This window comes from Bufo gargarizans, chromosome 1, assembly GCF_014858855.1.
Source record: "Bufo gargarizans isolate SCDJY-AF-19 chromosome 1, ASM1485885v1, whole genome shotgun sequence".
NCBI lineage: Eukaryota > Metazoa > Chordata > Amphibia > Anura > Bufonidae > Bufo > Bufo gargarizans.
Genome location: NC_058080.1, coordinates 310,577,111 through 310,600,225, shown reverse-complemented (window position 1 = coordinate 310,600,225; position 23,115 = coordinate 310,577,111).

Sequence of the window (23,115 nt, the reverse complement as noted above, 5' to 3'; positions counted from 1 at the left end):
TGTCGGCAGATTGCTTCCGCATAACATAAAGAAAAATATGATGCAATCACATGATCGCATTGAAGAAGGAACACACACAGGCCATGAGTGTCCATAGACAGGGCGTTCACATGATAACAAATCATGTGTTCGCACCTGAAATTGAATGCAAGCTGAGCCCCAAACACATCCTGGCTATGTGGTCACATGATAGCAAGCATGGAAATGAGAAGAATAACTCCCAAAATGGTGACATATCTTCAAGAATATTATATATACCACAGTTTATATTGCAAAGTGAAAAGCAGTGATTATATAAAAATCGCATGTGCAAATTATCATGACATAGTTGTCAAGAAGTCACATAAAATGTAAATGTACATATAGATGTATACAGTACATGTGGCAATAACTAGTGATGATCGAGCATGCTCGGCCGAACACCTGTTCGGCTCGAGCATCTCGATGCTCAGCACATGGCGGAGTACCACATATGCCCGAGAGCAATGCTACGCAGCCAACAAACGTGCAGGGGGGTACTGGCACACACTGTAATGCCATGTTGGCTACTGGCATTAAAGTGATTGGCTGGCTGGAATGCGTCATTGGGTGCTATAAAGCACCCGATGACACATGTTTGGCTCAGTCTTAGTCAGGAGAGATGAGCATAGGAAGGGAAAGACAGTGAAGGGAGTGTTGTTGGAAGATTTTTATTACAAAAACTTTTCAGAGACTTTTTAGCGCAGGTTGCGCTGCAGACATATATTGCTGCTGTTACACAAAATAGTCCTTAAAAGGACTTTTGACTATTTTGTGTAACAGCAGCAATATATGTCTGCAGCGCAACCTGCGCTAAATTGCTCAGTCTTAGGGAGAGCTGTGCATAGGAAGGGACACAGTGTAGGGAGTGTTATTGGAAGATTTTTATTAGAAAAACTTTTCAGAGAACCAAAAGTCCTTCTAAGGACTTTTGTGTGTGACAGCAGCAATATATATTTTAGCGCATCCTGCGCTAAAGAGCGTCTGGCCGCTGCGGACAGTTAAATTATCCATGCCACATCTCCTGTGTAAAGTGTGCACATCCCTAAAATATCAGTGACATCCAGTGCACTTATTCCGTAGACAGTGTCCACTGCGGACAGTGAGATTAGCTGCGACACATCTCCTGTGTAAAGTTTGCGCATCCCTAAAATATCTGTGACATCCAGTGTACTTTTTCCGTAGACAGTGTCCGCTGCGGACAGTGAGATTAGCTGCGACACATATCCTATGTAAAGTGTACGCATAAAATATCAGTGACATCCAGACACTTGCTGTAGACAGTGAGATTAGCTGCGACACATCTCCTGTGTAAAGTGTGCACATCCCTAAAATATCAGTGACATCCAGTGTACTTTTTCCGTAGACAGTGTCCACTGCGGACAGTGAAATTAGCTGCGACACATATCCTATGTAAAGTGTACGCATCCCTAAAATATCAGTGACATCCAGACACTTGCTGTAGACAGTGAGATTAGCTGCGCCACATCTCCTGTTTAAAGTGTGTGCATCCCTAAAATATCAGTGACATTCACTGTACTTTTTCCGTAGATGATGTCCACTTCTGACAGTGACCTTACCAGGGCCACATCTGCAGTGTAACGTGTGCGCTTCAAAAAAATTCTGTGACATACAGTGTACTTTTTCCATAGGCGCTGTCCGCTTCTGACAGTGACCTTACCAGGGCCACATCTGCAGTGCAACGTGTGTGCTTCAAAAAAGGGTCAGATCATCTGCAGGCCCTCGCATATAATGTTTTAGAGGGTCAGCTCACCTGCAGGTCCTCACCTACAATCTTTTACCGGGTCAGCTTATCTGCAGGCCCTCACCTAATTATACATAATTAATTTGCGTGCATGTGCTTTATGAGTGTATGAGTCCCACTACCTGAACAATTGTACCACAATGTGAATGAAGCCCTCCTTTATGTGATATATAAGTTGTATCGGAGTGCCTCTTTCTTGTAATTTTTGGCAGCACTTGCACTTTATATACATGTAAATATACAGGAAAGAATGTTTCCTAACAATGTTTCCTCTAAAATTTATTTTATCTTCGGTTTTGCGCGTATTATTGTCAGACTGTAAAAGTGGCGTACTACTCGGACAACATCATTCCCAGCAGCGACCTGGGAGTTCAAGATGCATCCAGATATCCTCCCCATGCTGTTCCCGAACCATTTTGGTGGTGCTTCGATCAATTTCTGACATTTTCCTATGAACCAGGCACCCTCCCCTCTTCAGAGCAGGGGGTGCCTGGTTTAACCCCTTAAGGACACAGGGCATACAGGTACGCCCTGATGTCTGGGTACTTAAGGACACAGGGTGTACCTGTAAGTCCTGTGCAGTTCCGATCACCGCCGTGCGGCGGGCGGTGAGCAGAACCCAGTGCCTGCTCAAATCATTGAGCAGGCACCTTGGCTAAATCCCTAACGACCTGATCTATAAAACGGTCATGTTACTTTCCCTGCACGGCGAACGCCATCAAAATAAAAAAATTAAAACTATGATGAAATAGAAATTTTGCCCACCTTATTTCACAAAAAAGGAAATGAAAGTGATCAAAAAAGTCGTATGTTTGCCAAAAAGTACCAATCAAACCGTCACCTCATCCAGCAAAAAATGAGCCCCTACATGAGATAATGGCCCAAAAAAATAAAAAAAACTATGGCTATCAGACTATGGAGACACTAAAACATGATTTTTTTTGTTTCAAGTATGATATTATTGTGTAAAACTTACATATTAGGTATCGCTGCGTCCGTAATAACTTTCTCTATAAAAATATTACATGACCTAACTTCTATTACATGACCTTTCTTCATCTTTCAGGACCTGCAAAAGGACCTTTGATGACGTAATCTATCTTCATTCAGCAGGACCTGACATCACCGCGCTCATCACGTGATTACGTCATCAAAGGTCCTTTTGCAGGTCCTGAAAGATGAAGAAAGAAGACGATGCCGGCTGCGCGAACAAGAGGATGAGGTGAGTTAATTTTTTTACATTTTTTAACCCCTCAAGCAACATTTTAGTAAGCATTCAGTGCTGGTGCAATGCGTTCACCTCACGCATTGCACCCACATGGAATTCTCGCCCGTGTGAAAGGGGCCTAACACTAAAACACAGCAAAAGACTATATTTTTTTTTCACAGACACTGACAATAATCCTAGAACACAAAACCCTAAAACACAGCAAAAGGCCTCATGCACACGACCGTTGTTGTGTTCCATTCCGCAAAATGGGGTTCCGTTTCCGTTTTTGTTTCCGTGTGTCTTCCTTTATTTTTGGAGGATTACCAGACATGAAGGAAAGTAAAAAAAAAGTCTAAGTCAAGTTTGCCATGCAAATGACAGGAACAAAAAAGGACGCGGATGACAATCTTGTATGCCTCCGCGTTTTTTCACGGGCCCATTGACTTGAATGGGTCCGCGAACCGCTTTCCGTGAAAAAAAATAGGACAGGTTATATTTTTTTGACGGACTGGAACCACGGAACACGGTGCATTAGCCGAGTCAATGGGTCTGCAGAAAATCACGAAAAACATAACAACGGACACGGAATGAAACAACGGTTGTGTGCATGAGGCCAAATACTTTTTTTTTTCACAGACTAAACAGACAGCAAAAGGCTACATTATACTACAGTATATCTCTATCTAACCTACACTACACCCTGCACTGGTACCTATTAGCTACATTGTTCACTAACTAACCTACACTATCTCCCACTATCTGGATTATATATATATGACTGAGCTAACTAACTAATGTACCTAACACCCTGCACTGGAACCTATCAGCTACACTGTTCACTAACTAACCTACACTATCTCCCACTAACTATCTGGATTATATATATGACTGAGCTAACTAACTAATGTACCTAACACCCTGCACTGGAACCTATCAGCTACACTATTCACTAACTAACCTACACTATCTACCACTAACTATCTGGATTATATATATGACTGAGCTAACTAACTAATGTACCTAACACCCTGCACTGGAACCTATCAGCTACACTATTCACTAACTAACCTACACTATCTACCACTAACTATCTGGATTATATATATGACTGAGCTAACTAACTAATGTACCTAACACCCTGCACTGGAACCTATCAGCTACACTATTCACTAACTAACCTACACTATCTACCACTAACTATCTGGATTATATATATATATATATATATGACGTATCAAATGTAATATGACACAGCAATTTAGCATAGTACAGAAATCACACTCCTCTCTCTCTAACAACTGCATGAAACAGCAAAAAGTGGCTGCTGGGGACGTTCTTATATAGTAACGGGTAGGCAACTTTCCTATTGGTTGCTGGGGATTGTTGCTAAGATCTGATATTGCAGCCTTCTCATTGGCCCACAGGCTAGAAGCAGGGGGGATCATGTGTACTGTTTAAAAAAAAAATGAATATTCGAGATTACGAATATATTGCGCTATATTCAAAATTTGCGAATTCTCGATAAAAATTCGCTATACAAATTTTTGCACTTAACACTATTTAGGATGCACAAATGTAACACAACAGATGTAGCAGAGGTTGTGTCACTGTCAGCAGCGGCCAAACAATTGCACGCATGCTTTTTTGGCACCGTTTTTTTGTGTTATTTACAACATTCATCTGACAGGTTAGATCATGTGGTAATTTTATAGAGCAGGTTGTCACGGACGTGGTGATACCTAATATGTATACAATTTTTTTTATTTATGTAAGTTTTACACAATGATTTCATTTTTAAAACAAAAAAAATGTTTTAGTGCTTCCATAGTCTAAGAGCCATAGTTTTTTCAGTTTTTGGGCGATTATCTTAAGTAGGGTCTTATTTTTTGCGGGATGAGATGATGGTTTGATTGGCAGTATTTTGGGGTGCATATGACTTTTTGACCGCTTGCTATTACACTTTTTGTGATGTAAGATGACAAAAAAAAATTTTTTTTATTTTTTTACGGTGGTCACCTGAGGGGTTAGGTCATGTAATATTTTTATAGACCCGGTCAATACGGACGTGGCAATACCTAATATGTATACTTTTTTTTATTTATGTAAGTTTTACACAATGATTTCATTTTTGAAACAAAAAAATAAATCATGTTTTAGTGTCTCTATATTCTGAGAGCCATAGTTTTTTCAGTTTTTGGGTGATTATCTTAGGTAGGGTCTCATTTTTTGCAGGATGAGGTGATGGTTTGATTGGTACTATTTTGGCGTACATACGACTTTTTGGATCACTTTTATTACCTTTTTGGGGAAGTAAGGTGGGCAAAATTTCTATTTCATCATAGTTTATTTTTTTTATGGCGTTCACCGTGCGGGTAAAGTAACATGACTGTTTTATAGATCAGGTCGTTACGGACGCAGTGATATCAAACATGTGTAGGGAATTTTATTTTTATCATTTTTAATCAGTTGATTTTTACCTTTTTTTTTCACTTTTTTTTAAACTTTTTTTTTACCCAGACCCACTTGGTTCTTGAAGATCCAGTGGGTCTGATGTCTGTATAATACAGTACAGTACACTATATAGTGTTTTGTACTGTATTTTACTTACACTTTGTCTGAACAGATCTATGCCTTTAGCACAGATTTGTTCAGGACCATGGACAGCAGGATGCCTGAGAAGGCGTCCTGTTGCCATGGGAACCTTCCCCGTCTGCTCAGTTGTGGGCACAACTGCGCAGACGGGGAAGGGTAAGGAGGGGGGCTCCCTCCCTCTGTCACTGCATCCTGTCCGGGGGCTGCCCCCCGATGGGAGAGGGAGGGAGCCCCCTCTTACTGTTAACCTTTTCCATACCACGGTCCGTAATGTCATGGTATGGAAAGGGTTAAACGGCTGACATCGCATCAGAGATGTCAGCCGTTTATACCAGGGTATCAGCAATGTGCTGACACCCTGGTATACCCACTGGCCACCAACGATTATTCAAAGGGAGGCGGGCGGGGATCGCGATCCCGCCTGCCGCAACGCCCGCAATGCCCGCACCGCCCGCAACCCGCCCCCCCTGCACCCCGCCGACATGAAATCATTCAGGGGTGTGGGGGGGCGGGGAACATATATATTTTAGGCATAAAAAAGTTTCTGATCCCTGCGTTCAGGGACCGCGGGAATCAGAAACTGCAAAAAGCGCAGCAAACCGCAGGTCTGAATTGACCTGCGGTTTGTTGCGATCGCCGACATGGGGGGTCACGGGACCCCCCCGCGCATTTAGCCGAGGTGCCTGCTCAATGATTTGAGCAGGCACCTTGTTCCAATCACCGCCGGGCCAGGCGGCAGTGATCGGAACAACACATGACGTACCGGTCCGCCATGTGTCCTAAAGAGGTTAAAAGGACTTTTGGGTATACCTTTCAAGACTAAATTCCTGTCCCTATACTATCTGTCCCTTCTGCTGCAGCTCTCCCTGACTATGACTGAGCAGAACCACGTGTTATCGGGTGCTATATAGCACCCGTTGAGGTGTTCCGGCCAGCCAATCATTGTAATGCCAGTAACCAACATGGCTACGGCATTACAGTGAGTGCCAGTACTTACCTGCACGTTTATTGGCTGCATAGCAGCCAACAAATGTGCAGGGAGAAGACTTGAGTATGGCGCTCAAGCACACGCGGTGCTCGGCCGAGCGGTGCTCGAGTCAAAATGCTGTTCAGACGAGCATGCTCGCCCAACACTATAAACAACCCTTTAATGATGAAGGCACTGATAATAGGGATTTGGATATGTGTGAGCACAATACAATAGTAGATCAAAAAATTTGAATATTTTTTTCTGCTGTAAAGAATCTCCATTCTTTGTTTTACCAGGATGACCTCATTATGATCACATTACAGGAATTAAAAATCAAACTATGACTCCGTCTTATGAAATGTGAAAAAAGTCCAGGTAATTTCACAATTAAGAACACGTATTTTTAGCCTATACAGTCTAGGACAATGGTCTTTTTCAGATGTTTTTTAAAATGTAGTGGAAGGGAATCTAACAAATTTATATTATAAGGTACAAAATTAAAAGAAAAAGATGGTACACAATTTAACTAGGGATCAACAGAAACCCATTAAAGAATTGAAAGATAATGACTACATTATCTTGTAATAGAACAATCATACAAAATGTGGCTGTAGCAGTAATGGATTCGGGGTTGTATGAATAAAATGATGCTTTCAGATGTGAAAGTTAATACATATAAATCACTTAGTCATGATCCTACTAAAGAGTACTTTCACACTAGCGTTATTCTTTTCCGGCATTGAGTTCCGTCCTAGGGCAATCCGTTCAGGATGCATCAGGATACCTTCAGTCTTTTTGCCATTTCAGGACGGAGAAAATACCGCAGCATGCTGCAGTTTTCTCTCCGGCCAAAAAGAATGAACACTTGCTGGAATGGCGGATTAATGCCGGCATTAATTTACATTGAAGTGTATTAGTGCCGGATCCATCATTAAGTGTTCTGGCAAAATGGACCCGGCATTCCTGTCTGCGCATGCGCAGACCTTAAAAAATGCAAACATTATTTTTTTTATACCAGATCCATTTTTCCTGATCCATCTGACAAATGCCATCAGTTTGCATATGTTTTGTCGGATCCGGCAGGCAGTTTCGCCGACGGCTGATCGCATGGCGGCTGATCGCATATGGATTCACGGTAAATTTAATGGGTATGTTTATGTTTCATTCCTATGTCCCACCTCCTGACATTTTATCATCATTATTATGATGCACAGCACTTGTGTCTAATTGGTCTCCCTTATCGATTTTGTTTTATGTACATACAGGTCCTTCTCAAAAAATTAGCATATTGTGATAAAGTTCATTATTTTCTGTAATGTACTGATAAACATTAGACTTTCATATATTTTAGATTCATTACACACCAACTGAAGTAGTTCAAGCCTTTTATTGTTTTAATATTGATGATTTTGGCATACAGCTCATGAAAACCCAAAATTCCTATCTCAAAAAATTAGCATATCATGAAAAGGTTCTCTAAACAAGCTATTAACCTAATCATCTGAATCAACTAATTAACTCTAAACACCTGCAAAAGATTCCTGAGGCTTTAAAAAACTCCCAGCCTGGTTCATTACTCAAAACCGCAATCATGGGTAAGACTGCCGACCTGACTGCTGTCCAGAAGGCCATCATTGACACCTTCAAGCAAGAGGGTAAGACACAGAAAGAAATTTCTGAACGAATAGGCTGTTCCCAGAGTGCTGTATCAAGGAACCTCAGTGGGAAGTCTGTGGGAAGGAAAAAGTGTGGCAGAAAACGCTGCACAACGAGAAGAGGTGACCGGACCCTGAGGAAGATTGTGGAGAAGGACCGATTCCAGACCTTGGGGGACCTGCGGAAGCAGTGGACTGAGTCTGGAGTAGAAACATCCAGAGCCACCGTGTACAGGCGTGTGCAGGAAATGGGCTACAGGTGCCGCATTCCCCAGGTCAAGCCACTTTTGAACCAGAAAAGCGGGAGAAGCGCCTGACCTGGGCTACAGAAAAGCAGCACTGGACTGTTGCATGTCATTCGGAAATCAAGGTGCCAGAGTCTGGAGGAAGACTGGGGAGAGGGAAATGCCAAAATGCCTGAAGTCCAGTGTGAAGTACCCACAGTCAGTGATGGTCTGGGGTGCCATGTCAGCTGCTGGTGTTGGTCCACTGTGTTTTATCAAGGGCAGGGTCAATGCAGCTAGCTATCAGGAGATTTTGGAGCACTTCATGCTTCCATCTGCTGAAAAGCTTTATGGAGATGAAGATTTCATTTTTCAGCACGACCTGGCACCTGCTCACAGTGCCAAAACCACTGGTAAATGGTTTACTGACCATGGTATTACTGTGCTCAATTGGCCTGCCAACTCTCCTGACCTGAACCCCATAGAGAATCTGTGGGATATTGGGAAGAGAAAGTTGAGAGACGCAAGACCCAACACTCTGGATGAGCTTAAGGCCGCTATCGAAGCATCCTGGGCCTCCATAACACCTCAGCAGTGCCACAGGCTGATTGCCTCCATGCCACGTCGCATTGAAGCAGTCATTTCTGCAAAAGGATTCCCGACCAAGTATTGAGTGCATAACTGAACATAATTATTTGAAGGTTGACTTTTTTTGTATTAAAAACACTTTTCTTTTATTGGTCGGATGAAATATGCAAATTTTTTGAGATAGGAAATTTGGGTTTTCATGAGCTGTATGCCAAAATCATCAATATTAAAACAATAAAAGGCTTGAACTACTTCAGTTGGTGTGTAATGAATCTAAAATATATGAAAGTCTAATGTTTATCAGTACATTACAGAAAATAATGAACTTTATCACAATATGCTAATTTTTTGAGAAGGACCTGTATACTCACCATCAACTTATTTTATATACAATTATGTTTTTTTTTACTATAATCATGTATCACATTATGTTGTCTTTCACTTGTTTTTAAATATTATTATGTAAATTAATTGCTCCACCTTTTAATCATGTAATCATCCTCTTTATGAATTGTATGTGCTATTTATACTTTGCAATTCACTTGTGTTTCATGCTTGAGAAAGGCTCTGTGTTTGAGCCGAAACGTTGCCTCACTGTACCACGTGTGAATAAACCACAGTTTTTTCTACTGGATGTGCTGTCTGTTTCTTTGATTATTTTATAGGGTAAGGAGCTGCACCCTTGGACATAGCACCTACATATATATATATATATATATATATATATATATATATATATATAACTAGCTAGCACTAACTGATTTATTTTTTATTTTTTTAAAAAGGCACTAAACCTGAGCAGACGCAGTCAGTAATTGACAGTACTGACCGGCGCTCAGCAGGTGCGCAAGGAGACGGCACGTGTGTGGGTTAAAAAAATCGAAAATACCACTAACTAAAATTGATATATATATATATATATATATATATATATATAGCTAGCTGGCACCAAAAAAAAACACAAGTGCTGGTCAGCACTTGCCAGTCACAGCCCGCACACAGAAAAAGTGGTGCAGAGCTGGAAAAGCCCCCAAAAAAGCCCCAAAAAACAAAGCTCCATACATTGCCGGCGCTCTGATGTGCCGGTCTTCACTAGCCAGCCAATCGCAGCGATCGGGGCTGCAGGGGGGCGGAAAAACTTGTCGCCTTAAGCTAAGATGGCTGACTGCCGATTAGTGCAGTCAGCTTACTCCGGTCATGCGGCGTGGTGACCGGAGTTATCCATGACGCACTATTACGTCAAGTTGCGGTAAGTCACCCACTTTCATGACGTAGTAGTACGTCATGTGTCGGGAAGGGGTTAAACGCCTTCTCACTGTGGACGTGTGGAACCACTATTCTAGTTGTCATGGGAGGTACCAGCAATCACATGTTTATCACCTAACCTACAGAAAGAAAGTAATTTTTTTGGGAAAACCGCTTTAAAATGAATCACAGATCTGCCATTGGAAAATGTTTATTGATTTTTATTCTATTGATACTATTAATAATTTTATATAAATCACAATGTTAATGGCTGGTAATTTACAATTGATCATTGCCCAAAAGAAAAAAATACTTTTTACCTTCAGTCTTTGCTTTACTTTGGCAACAACTTTTATTTATTTTGTTGTATACAATCATAGTCAAATGTTTTGAGATTGACACAAATTTTGTTTTTCACAAACTTTGCTGCTTTAGTGTTTTTAGATCTTTTTGTCTATACTTAAGCACAATTATAAGGATTTCAATTTTTTTTTTTTACATTTATTGACAATTACATCAAATGTATGGAAAGACTCAATATTTCCAGTCTTGACCCTTCTTTTTGAAGATTTCTGCAGTTTGCCCTGGCATGCCGGATATCAGCTTTTAGGCCAAATCTTGACTGATTCCATTCTTGCCCAAACAGTGCTTGGAGTTCATTACAATATGTGTGTTTTTGTTGGTCTACCTGCTTTTTTGAGGATTGGGGATTAAGATTGGAGGAGTTTCCTGGCCATGGACCCAAAATTTTAATGATTTGTTTACAAAGTCACTTAGTTATCACTTTTGCCTTGTGACATGGCGTTCCATCATGCTGGAGAAGGCATTGTTCATAATCAAATTGCCCCTGGATCGTTGGGAGAAGATGCTCTTGGAGGATGTTTTGATACCATTCTTTATTCATGGTAGTGTTCTTAGGTAAAATTGTGAGTGAGCCCACTTCCTTGGGTAAGAAGCAACCCCGCACATGAATGGTCTCAGGATGGCATTATCCTCTCTAGTTCTTGACATAGTTCCTTTTCAAACTAGACACTCCATGATTTACCTAGCCTTACCATTTGTGTTCCATATCTGGAAAACCGATCCAGAGGCATAACTGGAAGCTGTAGGGGCACAATGAAAAATGTATAACGGGCCAACCATCTACCATGTGTTATTTATTATATTGGTGTCTTCTTACGTGGCAATAGGGCCTTAGTTTCCCCTCAGGCACCAGGACCCAGATGCCACTGCTACCTCAGCACCTACTATAGCTGTGACCTGAACTAATACTTTTTTATAATAATGCAGGTTTGTTTCAATATTTACAGTGGTAGAAAATGGAATCTTTAAAAAGTGCTCTGCTATTCCACCGTGAGAGCTGATGATTCAAACACAGTTGCCATGGAAACCTTGACATAGGGAGACAGGAAGAAAAAAAAGAATGAAAGTCTTTTTGCACCTCCATTACATGTGCCTCCAGAGCCTTGTTATGATGTGAATGTATTATATATTGTATGTGCGACGAAAGCATGACAGCTTAGCACCTGGAATATTGCGCTGTCACATGTTCTGGCTGAAGACAAATTACTATTGATCCTGTCCCTAGCAGGAGCAATTACATGATTAAGTGAACTTATAAATAAAGCCATTGCAGTGCTGAGGACAATGTCGACTTGCTTTTCATTCATAAGCAATCTTTTCCACTAGAATCTGAGGGATAAAAAATAGGTCATAGTTTTATTAATGTGAAAACTTTGGGCTTTAAAAAAAAAAACTAAAAAAAACTTTGTACATTTAGTAACATAATAAAAATGTATAGAAACTAATACTCAACTCTTAAAGGGATTGCCACCTTAAAGGCACCCTCTAAGTGGCATTCCAGTAGGCAGTTAGGTAGGTACAGATTCACACAGAAGTGGCTGCTCACAGGAAATAAGATGTGACTAGGACATGCCATTGCTAGAGATACTTTGTTCCCTTAAAGTGGTTTTCCTAGGTCATCGGTATCTGATTGGTAGGGTTCCGATAACTGGCCCTCTCGTAGCTTTCCCTAGGCCATGTGATGTCATTTTCTTTGGTGACATGGCCTTGGTTCCGCTCAGCCCCATTCATTGTTCTACAATACCAAGCATAGCCGCTATCAAAAGGATGCCGCTGTGCTTGGTGAACAGAGAGAAGGTCGTGGCGCTACTGTGAGCACTGATGCCTTCACTGACAACTGATCGGAGGGGGTCCCGGATGTTCGGTAGTCGGACTCTCAACAATCAGATACTGATAGGATAGGTCATCAGTTTAAAAAAAAATCGCAGAAATCCCTTTTAAAATAGGAAGGTTTATATATAGCGTGTCACCCAATAGTTTAAAATGTAACTTTTATTTATATGAACTTATTGGAGAGCTCCAATATTCCCCCAGGGGCAATAGCAGTGTCTGGCTGACATCTGTACATTGCATTACTAATACTGATAGCATGCTGATAATAGCTTACATCTATGGCACAATTCCCGATTAAGGCTTCATGCACACGACCGTATGTGTTTTGCGGTCCGCAAATTGCGGATCTGCAAAAATAAACGGATGACGTTCCGTATGGCATCCGTTTTTTTTGCGGATCCGTTTTTTTTTTTTGCGGATCCATTGTAATAATGCCTATCTTTGTCCGCAAACTAGAAAAAAATAGGACATGCAATATTTTTTTTGCAGAGCAACGTAACGGACATACTGATGCGGACAGCACACGGTGTGCTGTCCGCGTTTTTTTGCGGACCCATTGAAATGAATGGGTCCACATCCTATCCACAAAAAAAAGTATCGGACACGGAAACAAAATCCGGTCGTGTGCATGAGGCCTAAGAGATAATTGATATGAGATAAGTGTGTAGTAACATGCAGAGTAGTTTACAGTGGGTATTCACTGAATCAAGTACAGTACTCATTAATTAGTATAATAGTTCACAGGATATAATACCACACACATGTCTCTAGAATGTATACAGGAAAATAATAGCTAACAATATATATAGCTAACATATAGCTAGAAGTGTAGTGGATTACAAGGTATACTCTCCAGCCCCCCCTCCCCCCTCCATATCTCCCCATCCCTTATAAGACAAACATTGGTTTTGACCACATAATATACACTCACCTAAAGAATTATTAGGAACACCTGTTCTATTTCTCATTAATGCGATTATCTAGTCAACCAATCACATGGCAGTTGCTTCAATGCATGTAGGGTTGTGGTCCTGGTCAAGACAATCTCCTGAACTCCAAACTGAATGTCAGAATGGGAAAGAAAGGTGATTTAAGCAATTTTGAGCATGGCATGGTTGTTGGTGCCAGACGGGCCGGTCTGAGTATTTCACAATCTGCTCAGTTACTGGGATTTTCACGCACAACCATTTCTAGGGTTTGCAAAGAATGGTGTGAAAAGGGAAAAACATCCAGTATGCGGCAGTCCTGTGGGCGAAAATGCCTTGTTGATGCTAGAGGTCAGAGAATAATGGTCCGACTGATTCAAGCTGATAGAAGAGCAACGTTGACTGAAATAACCACTCGTTACAACCGAGGTATGCAGCAAAGCATTTGTGAAGCCACAACACGCACAACCTTGAGGCGGATGGGCTACAACAGCGGAAGACCCCACCGGGTACCACTCATCTCCACTACAAATAGGAAAAAGAGGCTACAATTTGCACGAGCTCACCAAAATTGGACTGTTGAAGACTTGAAAAATGTTGGCTGGTCTGATGAGTCTCGATTTCTGTTGAGACATTCAAATGGTAGAGTCCGAATTTGGCGTAAACAGAATGAGAACATGTATCCATCATGCCTTGTTACCACTGTGCAGGCTGGTGGTGGTGGTGTAATGGTGTGGGGGATGTTTTCTGGGCACACTTTAGGCCCCTTAGTGCCAATTGGCCATCGTTTAAATGCCACGGGCTACCTGAGCATTGTTTCTGACCATGTCCATCCCTTCATGACCACCATGTACCCATCCTCTGATGGCTACTTCCAGCAGGATAATGCACCATGTCACAAAGCTCGAATCATTTCAAATTGGTTTCTTGAACATGACAATGAGTTCACTGTACTAAAATGGCTCCCACAGTCACCAGATCTCAACCCAATAGAGCATCTTTGGGATGTGGTGGAACGGGAGCTTCGTGCCCTGGATGTGCATCCCTCAAATCTCCATCAACTGCAAGATGCTATCCTATCAATATTGGCCAATATTTCTAAAGAAGGCTATCAGCACCTTGTTGAATCAATGCCACGTAGAATTAATGCAGTTCTGAAGGCAAAAGGGGGTCCAACACCGTATTAGTATGGTGTTCCTAATAATTCTTTAGGTGAGTGTATATCTGTGTCAGTGTTTACAGTCGTATTTTTTATGTATTTGCTCCATTACTATTACAGTGGACATCCACAACTCCACTTGCCTCCTAGCTCCAGGTTCATTGTGCTGAAGAAGGTCTTATGACCGAAACATTCACTTGTAATGAGTATTTCTGGCAATCACATATTTTACGTTTGCCCACATTTATTGCACCAATAAAACTCTCTGCTTAATATAAACTGCCGAGTGCCGTGGTACTACCTATATGATAGTGTGAACATTTACCTATTGCGGGCACCACACCTCTTAATGGAGTGAAGATGTAAACGCTATATTTCATTAAAGGGGTTTTCTCACTTCATGAAATGGCATTTATTATGTAGACAAAGTTCTTACTAATTATCAATTATTACCTCCTTTGCTGGCTTGATTTGGTATTCCATCGCATTATATAGTGCCGTTTCCATGGTTACAGACCACCCTGCAATCCATCAGTGGTGGTCGTGCTTGCACTCTATAAGTAAGAACACAGGCCTATGCATACTCCCACGGTCCCAGCCACCAGAGAGGCAGGCAAATTTTCCTATAGTGTGCAAGCTCAGCCAATACTGCAATCCATGGAAACTAGCAGTTTATTATGCGATGGATAAAAATGAATCAAGGCAGCAAAGGAGACAATATGGACAATCACAATGCACTAGTAGGTTTCTTGTATTAACTTTGTCCACATGATAAATACCATTTCCTAAAGTGAGACAACCCCTTTAAGTTAATATAAATTAAAGTTACGTTTTAAAATATTGGGTGACAATTTGGATATAAATCTTCCTACTCCCTAAGGAACAAAGTTTCTCTCGCAGGAAAACAGATAAAAATCTAATTATGTGGAGAAATGTAAATTTGTCATATTGGTTTTAAACTTTAGAGGAGACTTAAAGATGGATGAGGAATGGCTTGTAGAAGAGTTGTGATGAGTGGTTGATCTATCTATCTACCTATCTAGGCCTGCTTCTCCCATTAGGCAAGATAAGAATCTCACCTCAGGCAGCAAACCTGCCTCTCAGGGGAGCAGCAAATTGACACGGGAGTCTCTGGCTCCCCTCCCCACCATTCAGCCTCAGAGGCCTCAGGACACTAGGCCTGAAACCTATTAGGCAATATGACGGCAAAGGTGGTCACGATGATATCCTCGCAACCTCCAACGCTAGGTCGCAGGCAACGTGATTACCTAACTATGTGACAATGTCATCATGCTGCCCCTGACCTGGCGCTGGAAGTCGCTGTGATGTCATCGCTAGCACCTGTGCAGGAAAGTGGCAACTCAGGCTCTGTGACCTGCAGAAAGAAGAGAACTGTGGCCTGCATCATAGACGGACACAAGACTCAGGTGAGTATAATGTTTTGTTTGTTTTTTAAGTGTATATATATATATATATATATATATATATATATATATGGCACTACTGGGTGAAATACCAAGTAGTGGGGAGGAGAGCATTATATATGAGGGCATTATACTAGAGGAGGACAGCATTATATATTGGGGATTATACTAGAGGGAGAATTATATTAATGGGGGCACTATATTGCAGGGTTAGGAGAGCATTTTCTATAAATGGAGACATTGTACTACGGGGGGGGAGCATTATATATACAGGGGCATTACACTATGGGGGGAGAGAAATACATATACCGGGGCATTATATAAACAGAGGCATTATACTGCAAGTAGTGCATTAAAAATAAAGGGGCATTATACTACAGGTGGAGAGCATTATATATACTACTGCTGTAGGGGGGTATTATACCATGGGAACACTATCAGGCATTATATATACAGTATATTAGTACCACTACAAGAGGGCATTATACTTCCTGGAGGGGCAGGTGAGAGGAGCATTATACATGCTAGCACTGCATGGGGGCAACATACTACAGGGTACTACTTTCAGAGCATTATACATAATAGCACTGCAGGGGGCATTACACTTCAGGGGGCACTATGGGGGCATTATAATACAGGCCAGACAACTAAAGGGAGTATTATAGAGGCTAAGCACTACAGGAGAATTATACAAATGGGCACTACAGGAAGGCACATTATACATACTGGTATGACAAGGGGCATTATAATACAGGATACACTACCCTCATCCTCCATCACCGCCACCTCACAGGATCTACGAGGGTGATTGGTGGTGTTTATTACACCACCGATCACCCTCCTATTCCGGGTCACCGGGGACATGAATAACCCGGAAAGTCTGAATTGATATGAGGGGGGAAGTCACAGGACCCCCCTCGACATTGTCACAGGGTGCCTTCTGAATGATTTTAGCAGGCACACCATTCCGATCACCGCCCGCCGCGCAGCGGAGATCGGAAATGCACAGGTACGCCCTGTGTCCATAGGAGGTTAAAGAGGCTCTTTCACCAGAATCAACCCTATTAGACAATAGATACTGCCTGATAGGGCTCATTATGCTGATTATGTATGATAAATAGCTGCAGAGATATGCAGAGATTCATATGCAAATAAACAATTGGAGCCCTCAGGGGCGGGGCTGAATACTCTGAGCAATGCTCTGTAACACCCCCTGTGCTCTGCACACACACCCCTCCCCCATTGACTGACAGGGCTAGACAGCAAGCTGACGTCACAGCACCACAGGGACCCAATGGACACCCTGCACCCGGCAGGATACCGCACGTGCAGCCGTCAGCGCTGACCGCAGCAGTGCAAGGGTTAATGAGCCGGCATCAGTGTTTTCACCGATGCCGGTGCATACAGCAGGGGTCCAACTATCAGTGACTGCCGGACCCCTGCAGCTGATCGAGAGGTAGTAGCTCCTGTGGCCGCACGATCAGAGCGCTGTACCTGTATGGTGCTGGGATTTGTGACCGTGTTTCCAGCGACATACATGTACAGCGCTGGTATCCTATGGGTTAATTACATATTGTTTATTATAGTATATGCTATTAAAGACTATGTTTTTCTGGGGACTTCAACCTGGGATATCTACATGCAAAGCCATTAATGTAACCTCCAAGCTATAACATTACCACATGGTTTTTCTATACTTAGAAGCTATCACATAGTACTGCCATCTGTGTGATCATACATTGTGTCTGTGGATAAAGCAGTAATATGTATATCAGCTTTCTGAGCAATTCTCAGTGTGGTGAAGCTATAGCACACTGGGTGTATAATACACATATATACAGTAGATATGTATAATCCAGGACACAGCTCTGTATACAGTGACTAATCAACTTTTTCAAGGATCCCAGAAATACAAGAAATACAGTGATTCTAGCTAATATGGAACTGCATACACACTTGAGAGAGGAGATTCAATGTATAAGCCATGTAAGACAGCGGAGGGAGAGCAGACTTACAGTAAGATAATTTGGTTTGCTGTGAAGAGGCAGTGAATCTGGCAAGTCTCCTTATCAGCTACTCCAGAACTCGCCCACACTTCCTCCTGCTTGTATTTGCTGGGGAGAGCTGGACCATGCCTAACCACAGTGGACTAGTGAGACGCCTAGTGGTCATATCTTTGCAGCTTATGTTTGGGTGGATGCTGACAAATAATTGCAAAAATGTGATTTACAGATCTGATAATTAGACTCCTTTCTAAGAAATAAAAATACATTATTATATTGTACAGTGACTGCTTTAAGACAACAAAAAACGAGAAAAAAACATCAGTCACCTGGAAATAGATGAAGATACAGTAAATTAGTGCCCCCTTTACTATAGTGCTGCCCATGTACTCTTAATAAAATAAAAAAGGACTACTTACATCACACACCACTTGAATTTGCCTCTGATCTAGAGCTCAATAAAATATATAATATGAATGTTATTAAAAGCCTGAAAGGGGTTTTGAACTCATGAACACCACATACAAAGCAAGTGTCTTACCACTGAGCTATATAGCATTAGACTCACAACTTTTTTATTTTCATCTATGAGATGTAGTATACCAAAAACACAGTAAACCTAAAAGTCTTTGTGACTCTGACAAGTGAAGGAAGTCAGATATACAGTGTTCATTTTAGGACATGGTCATAGTCAAGTATCAAAATAATGACCCTGACAGATATCTGACCATGTCCTGAAATGAACACTGTACTAGTGTCTGTAGTAGATACAGTGGCGTACCGCCAATATAGGCAGACCACGCCGTTGCTATGGGGCCCGCGGCACTGGGGGGCCCGGAGAGTAGGAAAGGCCCCGCCCACTCTGTTTGGCCCCGCCCACTCCGTTTACCGTGGAAAAAAGTTTAATATGTGGCGCAGCGGAGCACTTGTGTTCATTCAGCATCCAGCGACCGTCTACCCTGCTCCCAGCCCAGTTTCTGTCTGACCTGCGGATCTATTCAGTCAAGGGCTTGCTGCACAAAACACTGGCCAATCAGCGCAAGTCAGCAGAAAGAGGCAGCTCCTGATTGGCCAGTGTATTGCTGGCACAGGCATGCTGCACCCAGACTCCGACCCGAGGGTAACATCGCCACTCACCTCGCATCACATCTGCGTGCCACCACCTAGTCAACAGCTGACAGGCACAGCACAGGTCAGTGGAGGACCGCTGCTGATCGGACAGACAGAGTGACATGGTCACTAAGGTCTATATCGCTGGTTGGTGTGGTACAGTAGTTCATGTAGAACTTCGATTGAGCATGCAGCAAGAGAGGACTCATAGGGAGGGGGACATGCTTTTTCTCCTACACTGTCCTCTATGAGCCTTAACCCCACCCCCCCACCCCGAGTCCTCTATGAGCCCCAACCCCTAATGCTCCCCCAAAATGCCCGGGAGGGAGTAGGAGGAAAGCACACTGGCTCCTATGAGACTCCCCCCCCATCCCTCCCCCCCAGGTCCACTATGAGCCTCCCTAACCAGGCCCAATGCCCCCCAAGGGGGGTGGGAAAAGAGTAGTAGGAAAGCACACTGGTTTCTATGAGCCTCCCCCTGAGTCCTCTATGAGCCCCCACAACCCCTAATGCCCCCCAAAATGCCCAGTAGGGGGAGAAAAGCACACTGTCCTAAGAATTTAGAGGGGCATTAGGGGTTTGGGGGGCTCTTAGAGGACAGTGTGCTTTCCTCCTACACCTACTCCTCGTTCCTGGGCATTTTGGGGGGCATTAGAGGTTGGATAACCCCTCTAACTCCTTGCTGCTGATCCTGAGTGTGCACATAGCCACTAATTATATTCCCCCAACCCCCCACCCAACACATCAGTCACCTTTAGGGGGGGGGATATGATTGGTGGCTATGTGCACACTCAGCATCAGCAGCAAGGAGTTAAAGGGGTTTGGGCAGTAGCATACTGCAACCGTTTGGGGTAACAGAAGTTATGATAAAATGGTGGCGTGGCATGGGAGGAGCCAGGACAGAAGGTGGGATGGGCCAGGGGTGGGTAGTGGGCGGAGTTAGGGGGCCCAATTCAGATTCTTGCTATGGGGCCCGGTGATTTCTATGTACGCCCCTGAGTAGACAGAATCCAGATTAACCCATAGACAGTTTTTGAGCTTGTCTCCTATAGCAACTAGAGAAAGTGTGCAATGAAAATTTAAAATTTGGCACGTGAGGGGGCGCCATTTCAATTTTCACCTCAGGCAGCAGATAGGCTAGGTCCACCTAGGGTTGCCACCCGTACGGGATTGACCCGGACAGTCCGGGTTTGTAATCCTGTGCCCGGGTACAAGCTTTTCTTAGACCCGGGCACAGGATTCATTCAAACTGCAGTGTGGACGTCCGACCGAGACTCCGATGATGCGATCACACAAGCTGTCACTGCAGCGGCCGGCCGGGTGATCAGCTGTCCCTCCCTCCTCTACAGTGATAGTGATGCCAGGCAGTGCAGCCTCAGAGTCAGAGCGCTGTGTTCACTCACTTCAGTCTCCGGTCTCCTCCCTCCTCCTCGCTCCTCCCCTGCCTCCCTCCCTCTCTCTGATAAGGAAGTCAGGTCCAGAGGAAATGACATCAGAGAGAGAGGCAGGGAGCTCCGTGGGAGAAATCATTCTTCTTCTCCAGTCCAGCTCCAGCAGCCTGCCCAAGTAGTGCCCTGCCTGCAGACTGGTTTTTTAACCTGTGTGTGACCAAGACAGTCCTGACACCTGTCCTAGATAGTCACATCTAAAAAGGTATATAAAACATTTGAAGTCTGTAAATGTAACAGTTTTTAAAGGGTTTCTACCACCAGAATTACTGTTATGTAGCTGACTGATATAGCGATGCGCTAATGTCAGCACTACATAACAGTATGTTTATAACATTAGTCCCTGCAGCCGTTTTTATTAAAAAAGCACTTTTATAATATGCTAATGGACTTCTAGGTGCTATGTGGGCGTAAAATCAGCACCTAGAGGCTCCGTCCACTCACGATTTATCCCGCCTAGGTCCCCTGTTCTGTCCGCCCCGCTCCTCTTGATTTATGCCACGGTCCACCACATCGTTGACGAAATCCCGCGCCTGCACCATTCACTTCTGTCTTCGGCGCAGGCGCAGTGAGTGAATGATGCGATCCTGGTGCCCGATTCCTCACTGCGCCTGCGCCGACTACGTCACAGGGAGGAAGCCGGCATCAGGAGAGCGGCTTTCACTCATTGCGCCTGTGCCAAAGACAGAAGTGAACGGCGCAGGGATTTCGTCAATGATGCAGGGAACAGTGCCAACAATCAAGAGGAGCGGGGCGGACAGAACAGGGGACCTGGGTGGGATAAAGCGTGAGTGGACGGAGTCTCTAGGTGCTGATTTTACGCCCACATAGCACCTAGAGGCTCATTAGCATATTATAAAAGTGCTTTTTTTTTACAAAAACGGCTGCAGGGACAAATGTTAGAAACATACTGTTATGTAGTGCTGACATTAGCGCATCGCTATATCAGTCAGCTACATAACGGTATTTCTGAATCTGTCAATCATCAGAAAAAACGTTATGTTATGTAGCTGACTGACATTAGCGATGGGCTGATGTCAGCAGTACATAACATTGTGTTTTATAACGCCCTGCCTGCCGCTGTTCTCTTAAAATAAAGACTTATAATATGCTAATGAGCCTCTTCATGGGCATAACGATCGCGGTGCGACAGCGACCAGGGGTGTAGGCGGGACATGGGCGTGGCTGGAGGCGGGACATGGGTGGGGCCTGGAAGGGGGCCCTCCCTCCCTTCTGTTCGGGTTTGGCTTGAATAAAAGGTGGCAACCCTAGGTCCACCCCTATGTGCACCTAAAATGAGGAAATTCAGCTTCTACCTCGTGGGGTTGGGGAACTGAATGGATGTATGTCTTTTTTCAGCCTTAAAAACTATCAGCCTCATTTATGAAAAAATACACTCCATTTTTGTGGTGTATATCAGTGACTTTTTCCAGCTCACGCTACTTTTCCGACAGATTGAGAAAAAGGGGTGTGGTGTGGGCGTGGAAGAGCACATCTCAATCATTATTTTGTGCACCAGTTTTTGGGGTAGAAAATGGCTTAAATTTACACCAGCAATGGAGCTGGTGTAGATTTAAATCTTTCGCACAACCTGCTGGAAGCGCCAAAGTTATGTAGAGCCCTGCACCTCCTGTGATATACTGTTTCTTAAACATTAAGGTTAGACTGTAAATAGGTACAGTATGTTTATGTAAAGCTTATTGTCAGTGGCGTACATAGAGAAGTAAGGGCCCCATAGCAAGGATAAAACCAGGCCCCCCACTCAGGGCAGAAAGGTTTCTGCCTAAACCCTTTTCAATAACCCTTGGGCCATTTTTCCACTGCCTCATTAGCTAAGGCCACTTTCACACGGACGAGATTTCCGTGCGGGTGCAATGCGTGAGGTGAACGCATTGCACCCGCACTGAATCCATTCACTTCAATGCAGTGGCGGATCTAGAGCCTGGTCTCGGGAGGGGCACTTTCAGATTATTTTCTGTCCGCCGCTACAAAACAATGGTGCTTATAGAACAGACTACACAGTGTAGCGGTATAGTGTATATTGTGTGGCACAGCGTAGGCTATATGTGTATAACATAAACATATTTCACATGAAAACTTACAATTACTTGGCTTGGCCCTTGGGGATCTTGGACACCACTTCACCACTTTGGCCGTGGGCTCGGCGGAGCTGATGTTGTGTTTTATCCTAATGAGAAAGATTTCATAATAAGGATTTGAAGAAGGGGCAGAGGATAGCATAGCAGGGAGAGGCTGGTGCTGCTACTAGGGGGTCATACCATGGGGGAGTAATAAAGCCCACCATAATGCCCCCCCACAGAAATAATTCTCCTTATAATGTGACAGTGCAAAAAATACCCCCTTGTAATGCCCCCAGTTGAGCTAATGTCTCCATAGTGCCCCATAATGTGCCAGTATAAATACCTCTATATAGTGCCCCCAGTAAATGCCCCCATAGTGCTCCACACCCTCCTTCCTCCTAGTGCCCCCCATAATGTACCAGTATAAAATGCTCCAGTAGATGCCCTCAGTGTCAACCATAATTTGCAAGTATAAAATACCCCTTCTTAGTGCCCCCCGTA